The following is an 18543-nucleotide window of genomic DNA, read 5'->3' as shown; positions in this document are numbered from 1 at the left end:
TGGGTCTCACAATGTGGTGGGACATCCGTCTCAGGATAGCGGGTACAACTTGGTGCACGCACCTACTCATTGTGGATTGGGACATCCCAGCCAAATTTCCACTGGTTCTTTGAAATGATCCACTGGCTAAAAAATGCAGGGTTGCCATGACCTTGAGCAGTGGCGGCACTGCTTGTGATCGATGTGTTGGGCTGGTGAGGTCATCCTGCAGGGATCGTACTATTTCCATGATGGCTTCAGTGTCAAATCTCAACAAGCGAAACACCTCCGATTCAACCATGCCAAAGAGGTCCATGCGATCTCGGGGTACCCTCTCCTGTGCCCTCCTCCTCCTCCTGCGTGCTTGTAGATGCCGTAGTACTATGACCACGGCTGCCCCTGACATGTTGGCACACAGATGTGTTGTCCTGCAAGTGTTGTTGCTCAGCTCCTCTGTCACGCTGCTGCTGTTGCTGCTCTCCAGCTGACCTGTGCAAGTCAGTTGCAAAGTTACCCCTGCTTTTATGAAGGGTAACTTTAGATCGGGCGAGAAGCTTACGCGCACCGCGCGTAGCCTACGACGGACAATCGTACGCATGTGAATCGGCATTTCTCCCTCATTTGCATAATTGAATAGCAAATCAATGGGAACGAAGAATACGCCTAGCCTAAATATGCGCCTAAGTTTCGGCGGCGGAGGACAGTTGCGTTGGACGGGTGAAGCCTAATTTTGCGTGTATGTGCTTCTGTGGGTACGGCGCATAGATACGACGGCGCACATCTACACTTACGCCGCGTATCTCGAGATACCCCGTCGTATCTCTTTGTGAATCTGGCCCTAATTCTTTTGCTATTTTTACTGCTGACAATTACCTTCTGGGCTACTTCTGAATCTGTTAAAGTTTTCCTTTTCTTTCTTAATAATGTGGTACCCACAGCCTTGCCCCTGCTTTCCCAGGTAAGGGCCCTTTCACACAGGGCGGATCAGTAATGACTCGCCCCGTGAACCTCCGATTGCTCAGCGGGGATCGCTCCATTGATCCCCGCTGAGCCGGCGGGTGACAGGGCAGTGCCCGCACACTGTGCAGGGACCGCCCTGTCTTTTCTCCGCTCTCCCTTATGGGGGGATCGGATGAACACGGACCGTCTGTCCATGTTCACCCGATCCGATCCGCAGACGAAAAAAAAATAGGGTATTCCTCCGTCTGCAGATTTGGAGGAATGCAGAAGCGGGCGAGACTGGTTCATCCGCTGACACCTGCGATCTCATAGGGACCAATGTATGTCCCTTTTTCATCCGCACACGGATGGATGAAAAAGCGGACATACGGTCCGCAGGAGTGAAAGGGGCCTAAGAGTGCTTCCTTCACTTGAAATGTCCTTTGAAGAGTTCTACAGCCAAGATGAGGGGAGCTGAGACTGCCCCTCTGCTCGAGCCCAACTGAGCGGAGACTGCCCAACGCCCGAGCACAGCCAAGCCCGCCCAACTAGAGGGGAGCTGGGACTGTCCCCCCCCCCCACCCGAGCACAGGCATTCCCACCCAAGCTGAGGGGAGCTGAGACCGCTCCCGCCCAACATAGCCGATCCCGCCCAAGCCGTGGGAAGCCGAGCCCATCTGAACCGAGGTGAGCCGAGCCCGCCAGAGCCGAGGGGAGCTGAGACCGCCCCGGCCCAAGCACAGCCGAGTGGAGCTGAGACCGAGCAGAGGGGAACTTAGACCACTCCCCCAGCACAGCCGAGCCGAGATCACCTTTGCTAGTATCTTTTTACCGCTTTATGGGGCCGCCAGTCCCTCCCCCCTGGCCGAGTACACTCCATAACTAGTGTCAGTCAGTGCCCAGTCCTCCCCATAAGTTGACGGGCGCTGGGGACTGTATTTGTGCAGGAGCCAGGACTCAAGAGGAGGAGATGGAGGGCTTTTTTGTGGGGGGCGCTCTTTTTGCCGCCCCACTGAGTGTACCCTTCTCCTGATGGCTCCTTTCAGCAGGATAATGTCACAAAGTTTAAATCATCTCAAAGTGGTTTCTTGAACATGACAATGAGGTCACTGTACTCCAATGGCCTCCACAGTCACAACATCTCAATCAAAGGGCACCTTTGGGATGTGGTGGTATGGGAGAGTCGCATCATGGATGTGCAGCCGAAAAATCAGCAGCAACTGCGTGATGCTATCATGTCAATGTATCAGGGCCATCACCTTTTATGTGACCTAAAGACTACCATCTGCTGATCAAGAAGGATATCGGCTCTCTCCAGTGGTCAAGTTATGATATAGACACCTTCCATTTACTTTGCATTGTTACAACCAGGAATGATGGGAAATTGAGTACAGGGAGAATAGGACTTCGTTGCCCTGGTTTATTTATAAACTACAACACCCAGTGTGCTACTGTACAACCCCGAAATGCTTTGCTCCCCACGCAGCCTGCTGGGGGAGGTAATTTAAGGAGGAGGGCGTGTTTGACGGGTGCTCTCCGGACCTCCTCTTCAACCTAGGAGGACACCTGCGTGTGGTGTCTCCACGGAAGTCTAGGTCGGAGTTGAGGCCTACCTACGCCCCGGCGGAGCGCCATTGAAAGAGAGAGACAGAACCTCTGACGGAGTGATCGGACGGTGTTCCAGTACAGTAGTGACCTGTTTGAGAACCGGAGACTGTCATCCTAAAAGACCGTGATCGGAGATCGCAGACGAAGTGTTCCGGAAAGGACAAGGCATGAACTGGTTGGGTGAGACGGGCACCTGCCCAAAAAAAAAACCTGCTGACTGTGTTGCCTGAGGAAAAGGGAGTAGCCGCTCCAGGTGGGAACCCAGATGAATGCAGACAACTCAGGTGCAGGCAATGCACTTAGCAAAGCAGGAACAAAAATTGTTTCTGGACAGCTGCACTCTGAACAAGTTGTAGCCTTTATTAAAAAAAGGAGAGCACTACAAGTCACAGCAACATAAAATAAAACCCGACTGCTGACGCGTTTCGCACTGAAACTAGGGCTTAGTCATAGCTTTGTGTTGCCTGAGGGTGGATCGTTCTCATTGACCATTGTGGTTTGACTATTCGGGCCTCTTCCACCAGTTTATTTGTTCCCTTATTGGATTACAAAGTACCCCTTGCGCGCCACCGCATGCCAGCGCATCAGTGTACAGACTTTTGGGATAATTTGTCCTGGGGCTTGGTCTGATCAACCAAATCACATTAGTTAGGTATATTATCTAAGGACTGCCTGTTTAGTTATTACAGACTGTTGATATTTGTCCTCATACTCTCTAATTGAGTGATTGATCCCATTAAACTGTGTAGTACTGTTGGCAGAGAGCTGGGTGAGGCTTGGCGGGGAGGTGCTTCAGTGTGGATGCCTTACTGAGGGAACCCCCTTGCTGTGTGTTCACAAAGGTCTGTAGATCCGTTACAAATCAATTTGCATTTATCTACCTAATAAAGTGGCCGGTGAGTAAGGCAGGACCCAAAAAGCCCAGGAAACCGTTGGCAAACACTTCAAGCGGTTCTCCACTTTGGACAAAGAAGAAAAAGAAAAGTCAGTAGCTACAAATCCTGTAGCTGCCGACTTTTAATACAAGGATACTCACCTGTCCAGGGATCCAGTGCCATCCTCCCCAGGCCTAGTTCTTCACTAGCCTTCGGGTTCCTGGTGCTGGAATCCTAACTGTGGGTAGTCAGCTATCTGCTTTACAGCTGGCTGCCCACTGAACATGTCCAAACCGTGCTGTGTTTTGTGAATGGTCCCACAGTCTTTTGGCACTGGAAGGAGAAGTGGGAGGAGGTACCTGTCAAAAATAGGTACCTGCGCCCCTTCCCCCCAAATATAATTTCCCATCAATGGCGGGGGGGACTTAAAGTGGAATTTCCCCTTTTAGGTGAAGTTCTGCTTTAAGTTCTGCTATTGCAAAACACAACCTTGTAGGCACTTGTCCACACTGACCACACACTTGGCACATAGTGAGAGAGCAGAAGTGACCAGTCTTTATTAAAGGAAGCACCTGTAAAGTATCACACTGAATTACTGCACAGAACTGGAACAAATACACAAAGCATACCAAGATTCAAGGAAATGGATTTAGACAGGATTTGCTTATGCCTTTATATATAATTATATAAATAATTCATTTGGGGCTGTTCTTTTAAATCTCTGCCACTTGTGGATAAGTCCTGATTCATAAACCTACAATAGTACAAAACCTACATATACATTCATTATGATCGAAAATAATTTTTTCTAATAAATTCATAAATTCGAAAATTTGAAATCCGAAAATTCGGAAATTCTAAAACCTGGAAATATGAAAATTCAGAATTTCTCAAATAAGAAAATAAGGAAGAAAATTCGAAAGAAAGAATATCCGCAAATAAGAATGAAAATCCAAAAATGTGAAAATCTGAAATAATAACTACCGTATATACTCGAGTACAGTATAAGCCGATCCGAATATAAGCCAATGCACCTAATTTTACCACAAAAAAATGGCAAAACGTATTGACTCGAGTATAAGCCAAGGGTGAGAAATGCAGTAGCTACTGTAAGTGGAAAAGAGTGTCAACAATACCCATCTGCAGCCTCACTGTGTCCATCTGCAGCCTCGCTGTGTCCATTTGCAGCCTCACTGTGTCCATTTTCAGCCTCACTGTGTCCATTTGCAGCCTCACTGTGTCCACCTGCAGCCTCACTGTGCCCATTTGCAGCCTCACTGTGCCCATTTGCAGCCTCACTCTGTACATCTGCATGCCTCACTGTGCCCATCTCCCTGCCTTACTGTGACCATCTGCAGCCTCATGTACCTGATCTCCATTACACCAGCGCTGTGACATGCAGTCTAGTCGGCGGCCTCATGTACCTGATCTCCATTAGAGTAGCGCTGCGACATGCAGTCTAGTGGGCGACCGTCCAGTGTAACAAAGCCTCCTCCTCTTCCTTGTCCGTGACGGAACACTAATTCAGTTTCCGAACAGGGAGTCAGTGTTCCGCCTATCACGGACGAGGACGAAGAGAAGAGAGAAGGTGGGGCTTTGTTACACTGGACGGCTGCCGACTAGACTGCATGTCACAGCACCGGGAGATCAGGCGCATAAGGCTGCAGATGGGCACAGTGAGGCAGGGAGACTTACTAATAATAACTATTAAATTATAGGTATTGGAATCAAACCTCCAACTCCATTTGTAGATATGCAGCTCCAAACTTGCAAGGAGCCTCCACCATGCTTCACTGTTGCCTGTAGACACTCATTATTGTACCGCTCTCCAGCCCATTCCGAACAAACTGTCTCCTGCTACAGCCATATGTCATCAGTCCAGAGCACCTGCTGCCATTTTTCTGCACCCCAGTTTCTATTTTTTTGTGCATAGTTGAGTCACTTAGCCTTGTTTCCACCTCAAAGGTATGGCTTTTGCCCACAATTCTTCTATGAAGACCACTACTGGCCAGACTTCTCCGAAGAATAGATGGGTGTACCTGAGAGGGTCCCACTGGTTTCTTCCAGTTCTGTGCTGATGGCACTGCTAGACATCTTCCAATGTCGAAGGGATTTAAGCATGATGTGTCTTTCATCTGCTACATTAAGTTTCCTTGGCTGACCACTGCATCTACAGTCCTCAACGTTGCCCGTTTGTGCTTCCTCAAAAGAGCTTAAACAGCACATCTTGAAACCCCACTCCTTGCTGATGCAGTATAACCACCTTGTGTCTTGTTGCTGTGCTCAGCCTTGACATCGTAAATGACCTGTGACATGAAACTGTCTCCTACAGCTGCACCTTAGTAGCAGAGTTTGGCCGTTTCTCACCCAGTTTTAAGAGCTACGGAGCAGTTTCTGTTTCAGTTAATGACTGCATTTTAAACTACATATGAAATTGATGATTATTAACACCTGCTTGGTATAATTGGTTAATCAATCATACACCTGACTATAATCCTACAAAATCTCAGACTTTGTGCAAGGGTAAGAATTGATCCTGGTTTGAAGCCAAAGGGTAGTGAGACCAAACATTGATTTGATTTAGATTTTTCTTCTGTTCGCTCACTTTGCATTTTGTAAATAATGAAAATATATAGGCTTTAAAGCATTTATACTTTACAGCATTTCTTCACATCTGCCTAAAACATTTGCACAGTGCTGTACACCTAGGGCCAGATTCTCGTAGAATCCGCGGCGGCGTAGTGCCGTATTCTCCAAGCACTTGCTCCGTAATTTGCGGCGGCGTAGTGTTAATGGCCCAGCGTAAGGCCGCGTAATTCAAAGGGGGCGGCTTGTATTTAAATTAAGCGTGCCCCCGTGCCAATCGAACTGCGCATGCGCTGGGTGTAAAAATAGCCCAGTGCGCATGCTCCAGCTCACGACGGAAAACGTCAATGACGCCGACGTGAGCGTCATTGACGTAAAGTCCTATTCGTGAACGACTTAGGAAAACAACCTAAACGATGGAAAAAGACGACGCTGACCCGACGCCATACTTAACATGGCATATGACAGGCCTTCGTAAACTTACCCCTCATATAGCAGGGGTAAGTTTTTGCTTACGGAAAAGTCGTAAATTCACTGCGTCGACCGTGCGTACGTTCGGGAATCTCGCGTAAATAGCTAATTTGCATAGACGGGGAAAACGACTAGGCGACACCTAGTGGTGGGAAAAAAAATAGCATTTAAGATCTGACAGCGTAAGAGCCTTACGCCTGTCAGATCTAATGGATATCTATGCGTAACTGATTCTAAGATACGACGGCCCAGATTAGGACTTACGACGGTGCAAATGGCGTTGCGCCGTCGTAAGCCCTTTGAGAATCTGGGCCCTAGTGTTAAAGATAACATTAAAGGGTTACTATTTTGTATTAGGAATGCCCCCGGGCCACCTTGTAAACAGTAAATATTTTCTTGGCAGTTCAACAAAAGTCTCGTTGTCTGCACAGAGTGCTGAGAGCTCAACCCCAGCCCCCGCTCCCATAACCAGTCCTGGGTTGGCAGTTGTAGTGTGCCTCATGGTGTCTAATACTGATTGTCCGACCCAGGGCTGCTGATAGGGGGGACCACCAGTCCTCCTGTAGGGGGCCCGGGCACACAGTGGGGCCCAACAGCAGGAGGAATCGGTGTGGTCATGCGGAGGGACAATTACAGAAAGATGCACTGAGCTGCTCTCTGCAGCAGCCTAAACACAGTTTCTCTCTTTCCCAACGGCGATGTTAAAATCAACCAACAATAGCAGAAGTTGACCAAAGGGTGGCGGTAAAGAGCAGAAAAGAGCAGAAAAATCATGTGATTTTGGGAAAGTTTGCAGAAAAAGTCCTGCCGTGTGTGCGCTATTGGGTGTTCCCGGCCAACGCCCCTCAAACAAAAATCCACGGAAAATTTGTTTGAAGTCCTACTGTGTGTATGGGGCTTAAGATGTTTGGAACAACTTACCTGCTGAGTTCCTTCAAAAACTGTGTGCAATCTAGAAGAACTGATGTCGTTTTGAAGGCAAAGGGTAGTCACACCAAATATTGATTTGATTTGTATTTTTCTTCTGTTCATTTACATAACATTTTGTTGATTGATAAAAAATAAACTGTCAACACTTCTATTTCTGAAAGCATTCTTAATTTACAGCATTTTGTCACACCTGCCTAAAACCTTTGCACAGTAGTATACATTTGGAAATGACAGGTTCTCTTTAATAAAGGTAATTTGTAGCTTGTGACTCAGTATGATTTCCAATATGTGAAACTATTTGTGGGAAAGGGATCACTGAAGTGATACCAAGTGCCCTTCACACTAAGCACTCAATGGGAGACGAATCGCAGTCCTGGATGACTAACCGCGTATTTGTTCTACTCAGCCAAATTCCTCATGTGCAAGAATAAGGCGGATTCCACTATACCTGAACTCTTCTCCAATCCCTGCGTCTACATCATGGCATATAACATGGACAGTTTGTGTATGATATAAGTTTAACCGATTGCCGACCAGCGCACGACGATATACGTCGGCACAATGGCACGGCTGCATAAATGGGCGTACAGGTACGTCCCCTTTAAATCGTGGCATACATGTCCCCCAGTGTCCCGCGATCGTGTCACGGAGTGGCAGAACGGGGAGATGCCTTTGTAAATAAGGCATTTCCCTGTTCTGCCTAGTGACAGGACAGGGATCTACTGCTCCCTGCCATCGGGAGCAGTGATCTCTGTCATGCTGTAGCGAGCCCATCCACCCCACAGTTAGAATCACTCCGTAGGACACACTTAACCCCTTGATCGCCCCCTAGTGTTTAACTTCTTTCTTGCCAGTGTCATTTACACAGTAATCAGTCCATTTTTTTAGCACTGATCCCTGTATAAGTGACAATAGGCCCAAAATAGTGTCAAAAGTGTCCGATGTGTCCAGCATAATGTCGCAGTCACGATAAAAATCACAGATCGCCGCCATTACTAATAACAAAAAATAATAAAAAAAATGCCACAAATCTATCCCCTATTTTGTAGACGCTATGGGCCAAATCTTCAAAGGAGATACGCAGGCGGAACTGCTGTTCAGCCTGCGTATCCCTGTGGCTATCTTTGGAAACGATCCTCAGAAGGATTTTTCCAAAGATAGTCAGAAGATCCGACATCTGTAATAGACTTACACTGTCGGATCTTAGGATGCAGTACCGCATCCGCCGCTGGGGGCATTTCGAGTCGAAATGCCGGCTAGCGTATGCAAATGAGTACTTAAGCAGATCCACAAAGCTTTTAAGCTTTGTGTTTTCTGCGTAAGTTACGATTTGCTTGCGCAAAATTAGGGCTGGTTTTACAATGTGTAAAGTTAGTACACCATGTAAAACCAGACCTTTTTTTCGATCGCCACGTTTTTTTTAAAATTTTGATTATTTTTTCCCGGCACGTAACTTTTTTTTTACCCGTCGCAACTTTATTGTCCCGTCGCAATCCACAAAGCCCGGCGTAAATTACGTTCGCGCGCTGCCCGTCGGGAAAAATGACGTCACACGCATGCGCAGTACGTCCGGCGCGGGAGCGCGCCTCATTTGAATAGGAATCGCCCCCTCGAGCAGACGACCGCCTTGCGACAGAGGCACTTAGGTTACACGGCGTGTAATTTCTAGGTAAGTGCTTTGTGGATCGGGCACTTAGGTAGAAATTTAACGCCTGTGTAACTTAACTGCTGAAAGTTAAGTTAGGCAGCTTTTTTGAGAATTTGGCCCTATAACTTTTGTGCAAACCAATCAATATACACTTATTGTGATTTTTCCTTTACTTAAAATATGTAGATTAAACTATATTATTTTTTTTTATATATATATATTTTTGGGGGATATTTATTACAGCAAAAAGTTAAAAATATTGCTCTTTTTTTGTTTGTGGCGCAAAAATTAAAAACCGCAGGGGTGATCAAATACCACCAAAAGAAAGCTCTATTTGTGGGGAAAAAAGGACGCCAATTTTGTTTGGGAGCCACGTCGCACGGCCGCGCAATTGTCAGTTAAAGCGACGCAGTGCCGAATCGCAAAAAGTGCTCTGGTCAGGTATGTCTAAGCAGCAGAAAGGTTTCAAGTTTGTTGGCTACCATTTGTGCAGTACTTCTAGCTAGATTCAGAGAGCTGTGCCTATCTTTGGGCGGGCATAGCGTATCTCAGATACACTACGCCGCCGTAAGATAGAGCAGCAGGTCCTGTATTCACAAAGAAGTTGCGCTCTAACTTACGGCGGCGTATTGTAACTGGGCCGGCGTAAGCCCGCCTAATTCAAAATAGGCTGGTTGGGGGCGTGTTCTATGCTAAATACTCATGACCCCACGTATTTGACGTTTCTAACAAACGGCGCATGCGCCGTCCGTGAAAGTATCCCAGTGCGAATGCTCAAAATTACGCCGCAAATAATCCATGGTACCGACTTGAACGGAAATTACGTCCAGCCCCATTCACGGACGACTTACGCAAACGACGTAAAACGTGAAAAATTTTACGCGGTTCCAACGTCCATACTTAACATTGGCTGCGCCATCTTTTTGGTGGTTTATCTTTACGCCTGAAAACGCCTTACATAAACGGCGTATCTTTACTGCGATGAGCGTGCATACGTTCGTGAATAGACGTATCTCACTGATTTACATATTCTAGGCGTAAATCAGCGTACACGCCCCTAGCGGCCAGCGTAAATAGGCAGCAGATACGACGGCGTAGGAGACTTACGCCGGTCGTATCTTAGCAACAGTTAAGCGTATCTCAGTTTGAGCATACGTTAATGTTACGACGGCACGGATTCGGAGTTACGACGGCATATCTACTGATACGCCTTCGTAACTGTACCTGAATCCGGCTAAAAGGCTACTATGTTGTAGGGCTGTTGGGAAACAACTGAATCTAGTTTAGAACAGATGACTATAATATCAGGCTCTATCTGTACTATATGCCAGAGGACACGCATGCACAGTTGGCTCAGAGTCATAAGGAATGATTTGCATGGCTCCACAAACTATCCTAAAATAGGGTAATTACCCTTTTTTGGGGGGAATTGTGATGGAAGTGAGACCTTACGTCTTCAGAAGGCTCTGCTGCACTGGTTCTGTAGAGGTTATTTTTGGTTACTTTCAGGGTCGCCATTAGAACTCATGGGACTTGTACAGCTTATGTGACAGTGCCTCCACCTCCCAGAGTGGACCATTGTAACAGCACTGGTGAACGGAGTGAACCACAACTGCGGTTAGCAAGGATTTCAATGCGCTTCTTTATGTGACAACTCAGTATTGGACCCCAGGCATCACTCCACACAAACAGGAATTTGGGGCATCTCTACATCATCTTTCTCTCACATAAAGAAAGGCGTTGAGCTACTAAGGATGGACGCATTACAACATGTGGCCAGAGCTTAGCGTTTAAAATGATACAATATACTTTAAAGGTCAAGATTCCAATACACCTCTATATGCAAGTTATTATCAGTATGGGACCCCAGGCCTCACTCCACACAAACAGGAGTTTGGGGGTTCTCTACATCATATCACTTTGAGCATATAGGGATGTATTAGGCCACTAAGGGAGATGCTAAAAAAAATGCCATCAACCCCTAGCATAGAAAAGTTAGAGCGAACATGTTCAAACAATTAGGACAAGGCCTATAAGGGATTTGTACTTATGTCAAGCTCGTAGTAAATAGGAGTTGTAGTGACAACTAGTAGCTGCGTATGAGAGGCAATATAGCTCAGGTAATAGTAGTTGCGTATAAAAGGCAATATATTTCAGATAATTATTGTTGCATATATGAATTGAATATTGCACACATAATAGTAGTTGCATATTGGAGGTAGCTGACCCTTTAGGGTATTCCTTAGCAAACAGTCTTTAGCATAGCAGTATATCCCATACAGTATGTTGATATCCACAAGGCATAATAAGTATTAGCAATTGTTTTAGATGGAACACAAGCAGCAGATCTTCCTATAGGACTACAAGTGATACAATAGCTACTTATCCGTTTGCAGGCTTTAATGTAAGAGATAAGGAATCCGTGGTGTAGGTGTTCAGCAAGAAGGCCTCAAGGTTGTTCCCAGCAATGACTCTATGTTGTAGTAGGTGCAACAGCACCAAAGTAGTAGTTGCCTGGAGCGGTGTTGCAGCATGGGGAGCGATGGCAGTATTAAGAGTAGCGTGGCCGAGTTACGGCTGACAATGATAGAACCGTGTGCAGGAGGCACACCGCTCTGTTTAAAGGATAGGGCCAGTTGTAGTGCATAAGCACCAATTCAAAAAGGAGCGCCGTTCGCTGCAGCGCACTTCCGCGTAGCACAGTGGAACGCACGGGGCGCCGCGCGATGACGTCATCACCTGGTCGCGGTAATGCGTTCCAGCGTGGAACGCATTACAGGAAGTAACAGGCGCGCGGAGCGCCTGTTACAACTATTCACTGAAGTCCATGGGGCCAGAACTATACCCTGCTTTTAAAGGAGGAAGGAGCAAGATTTGCCTGAGCAGAAATCAGGATAGTGTGGTGTTCCGGGGACGTTAGTAAGAGGAACATGTGGTACAGTTCTCCCAGAGAGAGACTGAGCTTCTGAAAAAAACAAAAAAGCGAGTACCATATGCGGGAAACTGCATTAGGACCGTGTTGTCGTGCCACTGCCAGGATACAGACCTTGCTGCACTGCCTACTGGAGTCGTCACGGGCAACCCAGAGTGAGAGGATATCTGATCGTAGGGACCGCTTACAGCCACTACTTGCTACCACCACTAGAGAATGAGCCATTAGGAACTACCTAACCAGTTACCTTATAGCTATGGTACCAGTGGCAGAATTCCCAAGTGGGGGAAGCCATCCCTGTGGGGAGAGCACAGTGATTGTAACAGTCGTTTGTAATAATTGCATGTAAAATCTGACAGGCTGATTGTACCCAAGTCCATGGATTGATCAACTTGGATACATTCAGCCTGTCTATATATGGTTTGAATCTCAGCCAGTTCCTGCTGAACCAGCCGAGAGCAGACGAGATGGAGGTATGTACTGTGGCGGTTACTGAGTGGAGGGGAAGCACATGATAACATATTTGTACTCAGAGTCTCAGGTAATCGTGCTAGAGAAAGGTCTGAGGGGAAGCAGGGAAATTGACCTGAGGTGTGCCGGGGTCACGTGGTCGGTATGCCTAAAAGGGGGCATACCCAAGTAGAAGTAAAAGAAGAAATAGCAAGAAAAAAGGGGATGGGTGGGTGGGACACCAGAAAACCGACGCCCAGAAGGAGGAAGGAGGGCAGGTTTAAATACCTCCCGACTCCTCCTACAAATACAGGCTTCCCTGCGGTCAGCCTTACAACTTGTACTCAGAGTCTCAGGTAATCGTGCTAGAGAAAGGTCTGAGGGGAAGCAGGGAAATTGACCTGAGGTGTGCCGGGGTCACGTGGTCGGTATGCCTAAAAGGGGCCAAAAATAAACAGTAGGATGAGCTAGCAAAGAGATTGAAATGAAAGTAACCGTACGTAACCACAAGCCCCCAATGCAAGAATGCCTGTGACAGACATGTGGAACTGGGATATGTCCGGAAAAGAAAGCCGACTACCGCCAATCTAACTTCTCAACAACGAAAATACAGACCCCTCGATGAAAAGCAGCAGAACTGCACCTGTACTAAAGCACGGCCCAGAGTGAATATTGAAGTGCTACCCTAGCTAGGCAGCAAGGAATGGCTGCGTGTCATGCCCTGTGTTAGCAGGGAAGGGAGTGCTAGGGAAAGGAGGGTGGCCTATCTCTGAGTACATCCGCGAAAGTCCAGCGCCCAGACTGTGCTGGGCACCGACTTGCAAAAACCTGTTGAGTTGAAAAGTGGCAAAAGAATCAAACCGCAAGTAGGTACAGAATGTTTGTGAGAAAAAGAACCCAGGATACTGAGATCGAAACGCCTGGAAGATATCCCAGGCCGAGTCAAGAGCTAGCAGGCTGAATTGAAAAGAACTTAAGATCAAGATTCATCTAACGAAGAGAAGGCAGTATCGGGAGGTTCAAGAGGGCTTGCCACCATGTATGGAACCCAGTAACCGGAGCAGGACGGACGGCGGCAAAATCTTCGATTTTTCTGCCCGAGACATGAAATTCTGCAAACAAGAACAACATCGTTAAAACAAAACATGACCAACGAGCCCCAACTTACCTTAGGAAAAGGAAAACCCCACCTTCCCTAACCCCTGCCTACGCGGGTGTCCGTGATTGACACTCAGTGACGTAGAGCAGGAACGAATACGTAGCACAAGACTGAAAACGTGTCAGTCTCAAGAACCTAGCAAGGCTGAGCAACCTGAGGCAAACTAGGCCAATTGAAAACGTAACACTCAAGCCTATGAACCTGAAGGCGTGTCAGGCAAGTGATGTAAGTGGTAAGATAACATGACGTACGAAAACGTAGTGATAGCCGTGAGAAGCGGATGAGGGGACTTGCCACTGCACAAGACAATTAGAAACGAAACATCTCAATCCGACAGTACCCTTGAACGTGACAGGTACCCAGCAGTGGAGAGTGGCCATGAACAAACGTGAGGAAATGAATGTGGCATGTGCCCAGACTATGAAAATGTAGGTAAGTGTAGGACTAGTGCAGCTGAACTGACAATACCATGAAATGCGAAGGCCGAGCAACCTGAGGCGTAGCAGGCAAATTAAAAACGTACACTCAGGCCTGATGAACCTGAAAACGTGTCAGGTCGTTGTGTGAGAAACGAAATGTTTGAGATGCATGAAACGTATGAGAAACGGATGAGGAGACTTGCCACCGTACAAGCCAATTAAAAACGATTATCTCAATCCGTAAACACCCATAGACGTGATGGGTGACCCCCCCCAGCGGTGGAACGCCATGAATCTAAAAAGTACATGCTAATACTACCAACTGAAAACTAACACAACTGGAACCTGCATGAGAAAAGTAAGGTTGCATGAGAAACAAACACATTTGAGAACATGAATAGTATGATATACGAAAACATGAGAAGATAAATTGTATGAGAACATAAATAGCATGGAAACGTGAACACCTGAGAACATGATTGCATGAGGAACGACAATACACTTGAAAATCGTAATCGTGTGAGAAGCGCAACTCGTATGAAAAGCGCAACTTGTGTGAAAAGCGTAACGTAAGAAAAGCGTAACGTATGAAAACATGACCAATGTAATTGTAGCACAACTGAAACCTGCCAGAGAAACGTAAATGTTAGAGAACATGAATAGCATGAGAAACGTAACGTAAAACGAAACATGAAAATGTAAAAATTGCATGAGAACATGACTCGCACGAGAAGCGTAAACCCACGAGGACCTGACTCGCATGAAAAATGTCATCGCGTGAGGACACGAAACCGCATGAGGACACGAAACCGCATGAAAACGTAAAGCATGAGAAACGTGGTCGCATGAGAACGCAATCGCATGAGCATGACAAACGTAATGCATGAGACAACATGATACTTGAGAAATGTGGTCGCATGAGAACGTAAACACATGAGAACGTGATCGCATGAGAAACTACCCTGGGAAACATAACCGCATGCGAACTACCATGTGAACTGTAATGGCATGAGAACGTAATCGCGTGAGAACTACCATGTGAAACGTAATCGCCTGAGAAACGTAAACACGCGGACACGACTCATTAGAAACGTGATCGCATGAGAACTACCATGCGAAATGTAGTCGCATGAGAACTACCATGCAAACCGTAATCGCATGAGAAACGTAAACACACAAGGACATGACTCGTAAGAGAAACGTGATTGCATGCAAAACGTGATCAGATGAGAACTACCATGTGAAACGTAATCGCATGAGAAATGTAATCGCATGAAAAATGTAAACACATGAGGACATGCCTCATGAGAAACATGATCGCATGAAAACTACCATGCGAAACGTAGTCGCATGAGAACTACCATGCGAACCGTAATCGCATGAGAAACGTAAACACAAGGACAAGACTCGTGAAAAAACCAAGATCGCATGAGAAACGTGATCGCATGTAAACGTAACTGCACAAGAACCACCATGTCAAAAGTAATCGCATGAGAACGCAATCGCATGAGAAACGTAACCACATGAGGACATGACTCATGATACACGTGATCGCATGAGAACTACCATGCAAAAGGTAGTCGCATGAGAACTACCATGTGAAACGTGAACACACAAGGACCCGACTCGCATGAGAAATGTGACCGCATGGGAAACGTAACGCATGGGAAACGTGATCGCATGCGAAACGTGATCGCATGCGAAGATTGCATGGAAAACGTGATCGCATGCAAGATTGCATGGAAAACGTGATCGCATGCGAGATTGCATGGAAAATGTGATCGCATGAGAAGATCGCATGGTAAACATGATCGCATGAGAAACGTAATCGCATGAGAAACGTAAACGCATGAGAAAATCGTATGAGAACGAATCGCATGAGAACGTGATCGCATGAGAAGAACGCATGGGAAACGTAATCGCCTGAGAAACGTGAACGCATGGGAAATGTCCCCGCATGAAAAACGTCATCGCATGAGAAACACCATGAGAACGTCATCGCATGAGAAACGTCATCGCATGAGAAACACCATGAGGACGTCATCGCATGAGAAACGTCATCGCATGAGAAAAACACCATGAGGACGTCATCGCATGAGAAACACCATGAGAACGTCATCGCATGAGAAACTTCAGCGCATGAGAAAAACACCATGAGAAACGTCATCGCATGAGAACACCATGAGAACGTCATCGCATGAGAAACACACCATGAGAAAACGTCATCGCATGAGAAACACCATGAGAACGTCATCGCATGAGAAACGTCATAGCATGAGAAACGTCATTGCATGAGAAAAACACCATGAGGACGTCATCGCATGAGAAAAAAAAAAAAAAAAACACCATGAGAAGCGCCATCGCATGAGAAACGCCATCGCATGAGACACGCCACCGCATGAGAAACGCCGTTGCATGAGAAACGCCGTTGCATGTCAGTTTGAAATTGGAAATCAGGGATAATAGTAGGATAAGAACAAGATACTTGGTACATGGTACAGCAGACACATATTGGGAATATGAAATGTTGTGGTCACATGTTTCGAGATTTGGACACATGGTTAAAAATTTCTAGCAACTTCCACTTGTATTAGAGCATGGACTAGCGACGGGCGGCTCCCTTCAAGCTGGAGGGAGTAATACAGTGAGCGGGCGGAGGTTCCCTCCCCCTCCCCCCGGCGTGAACACCGGAGGAAGCGGTGGGCAGCTCCCTTCATGCTGGAGGGAGTGACACAGCGGGCGGGCGGAGGTTCCCCCCCCCTCCGTGAACACCGGAGGAAGCGGCGGGCGGCTCCCTGCATGCTGGAGGGAGTGATACAGCGGGCGGGCGGAGGTTCCCCCCCCCTCCCCCCGGCGTGAACACCGGAGGAAGCGGCGGGCGGCTCCCTGCATGCTGGAGGGAGTGATACAGCGGGCGGGCGGAGGTTCCCCCCCCCTCCCCCCGGCGTGAACACCGGAGGAAGCAACGGGCGGCTCCCTGCATGCTGGAGGGAAAGAAAACAGCGGGCGGAGGTCCCCCCCCCCCCCCCCCCCCCCACGTAACCACAGGAGGAAACGGCGGGCGGAGGGAGAAACACACATGCTGGACGGAGCAACGCGGGCGGAGGTCCCCTCCCCCGGCGTGAACCGAGAGAATCGGCAGGCGGCTCCATACTAAGGGAGCCATGCAGCGGGCAGAAGTTCCCCCTCCCCCGGTGTAAACACCGGGAGAAGCGGACGGGTAGCTCGCTGCACGCCAAAGCAGCCAGTGTCGCCAGATGGAGCCCCGAACAATAGCGGGCGGATGAATCCCCTCTCCCGGGTGGGCAGGTCCCCAAGCCAGAGGAGCCCTGGTCAAACGAGCGGCCGGATGAAACCCCGAGCGGGTGGCCCCCCATGCCCGTTGAAGCCCTGGAAAATGAGCGGGCGGGCGGATGGACACCCCCCCCCCGTGCGGGCAGCTCCCTCCTGCCACGTGGATGGATGCAGACAATCCGGCTGGGAATCCTGAGGAGAGCACAGTAGACAGCAGCAGCAGCTGCCGCCATTGCTCTGGATGGAAACAGGAAGTGACGTGCCAACCCCACACACCAGAAAACCGACGCCCAGAAGGAGGAAGGAGGGCGGGTTTAAATACCTCCCGACTCCTCCTACAAATACAGGCTTCCCTGCGGTCAGCCTTACAACTTATTGCTAGAAGATCCCTGGTGATAATATCATGCATTTCTAGCAAAACACTGGTTAACAGGACCGGTGCAACCACTAGGCAAACTAGGCAGCCGCCTAGGGCACCCTGCTGCCAAGGGCGCCCAGCTGGTGTTCCTACTCTCTTCTCTCTGCAGCAAGCAAATAAGTCCCAGCGTCAGCCCCTGCTCTGTTCGCACATAGTGTTAGAGGAACAGCGGCAGCGGAGGACTGTGTCTGTGTCCCAACTCCTGAATGAATGGAAGCAAGCAAACATTCATTGATGGGCACTGGTAGGGTGTATTGATGGGCTCTGGTAGGATGCATTGATGGGCGCTGGTGAGACTGCATTGATGGGCACTGGTAGGCTGTATTGATGGGCACTGGTGAGGCTGTATTGATGGGTGCTGATGAGGCTGTGTTGATAGGTGCTGGTGAGGCTGCATTTGATGGGTGCTGGTGAGGCTGCTTTTGATGGGTCCTGGTAGGCTGCGTTGATGGGCACTGGTGAGGACAAATGCAGGGAAAAAAGAGAACAAGTTAAACATTTTTTGCTCGCAGTTTTCCTGTCTGGAAAACTGCTATGGAGCACACACACGGCCGGTGGCCCCCCCGCCCTCACCTACATAAGAGCTGTCACTGCTGAAGCCGCGTCATTTGCCGGGCTGTCTCCGGTCGAGACAGGTGATGCGTGTGCTGGATGGACATCTCATTGCTGGATCCTGGATGAAGAGGAGATCTTCTCATCACTGGACCCCGGAGAGGAGATCACCCGTCGCAGGATACCGACAGTGCTGGAGACCAAGAGTGGATTACCACCACTGGAATTTTTTTTTTTTAATAAATGACTTTCCCAACAGTGGCCCAGATTCTCAAAGGGCTTA

This window comes from Rana temporaria, chromosome 4 (genome assembly GCF_905171775.1).
Source record: "Rana temporaria chromosome 4, aRanTem1.1, whole genome shotgun sequence".
In the NCBI taxonomy this organism is placed as follows: Eukaryota; Metazoa; Chordata; class Amphibia; order Anura; family Ranidae; genus Rana; species Rana temporaria.
Note: the sequence above shows the minus strand (reverse complement) of the source record.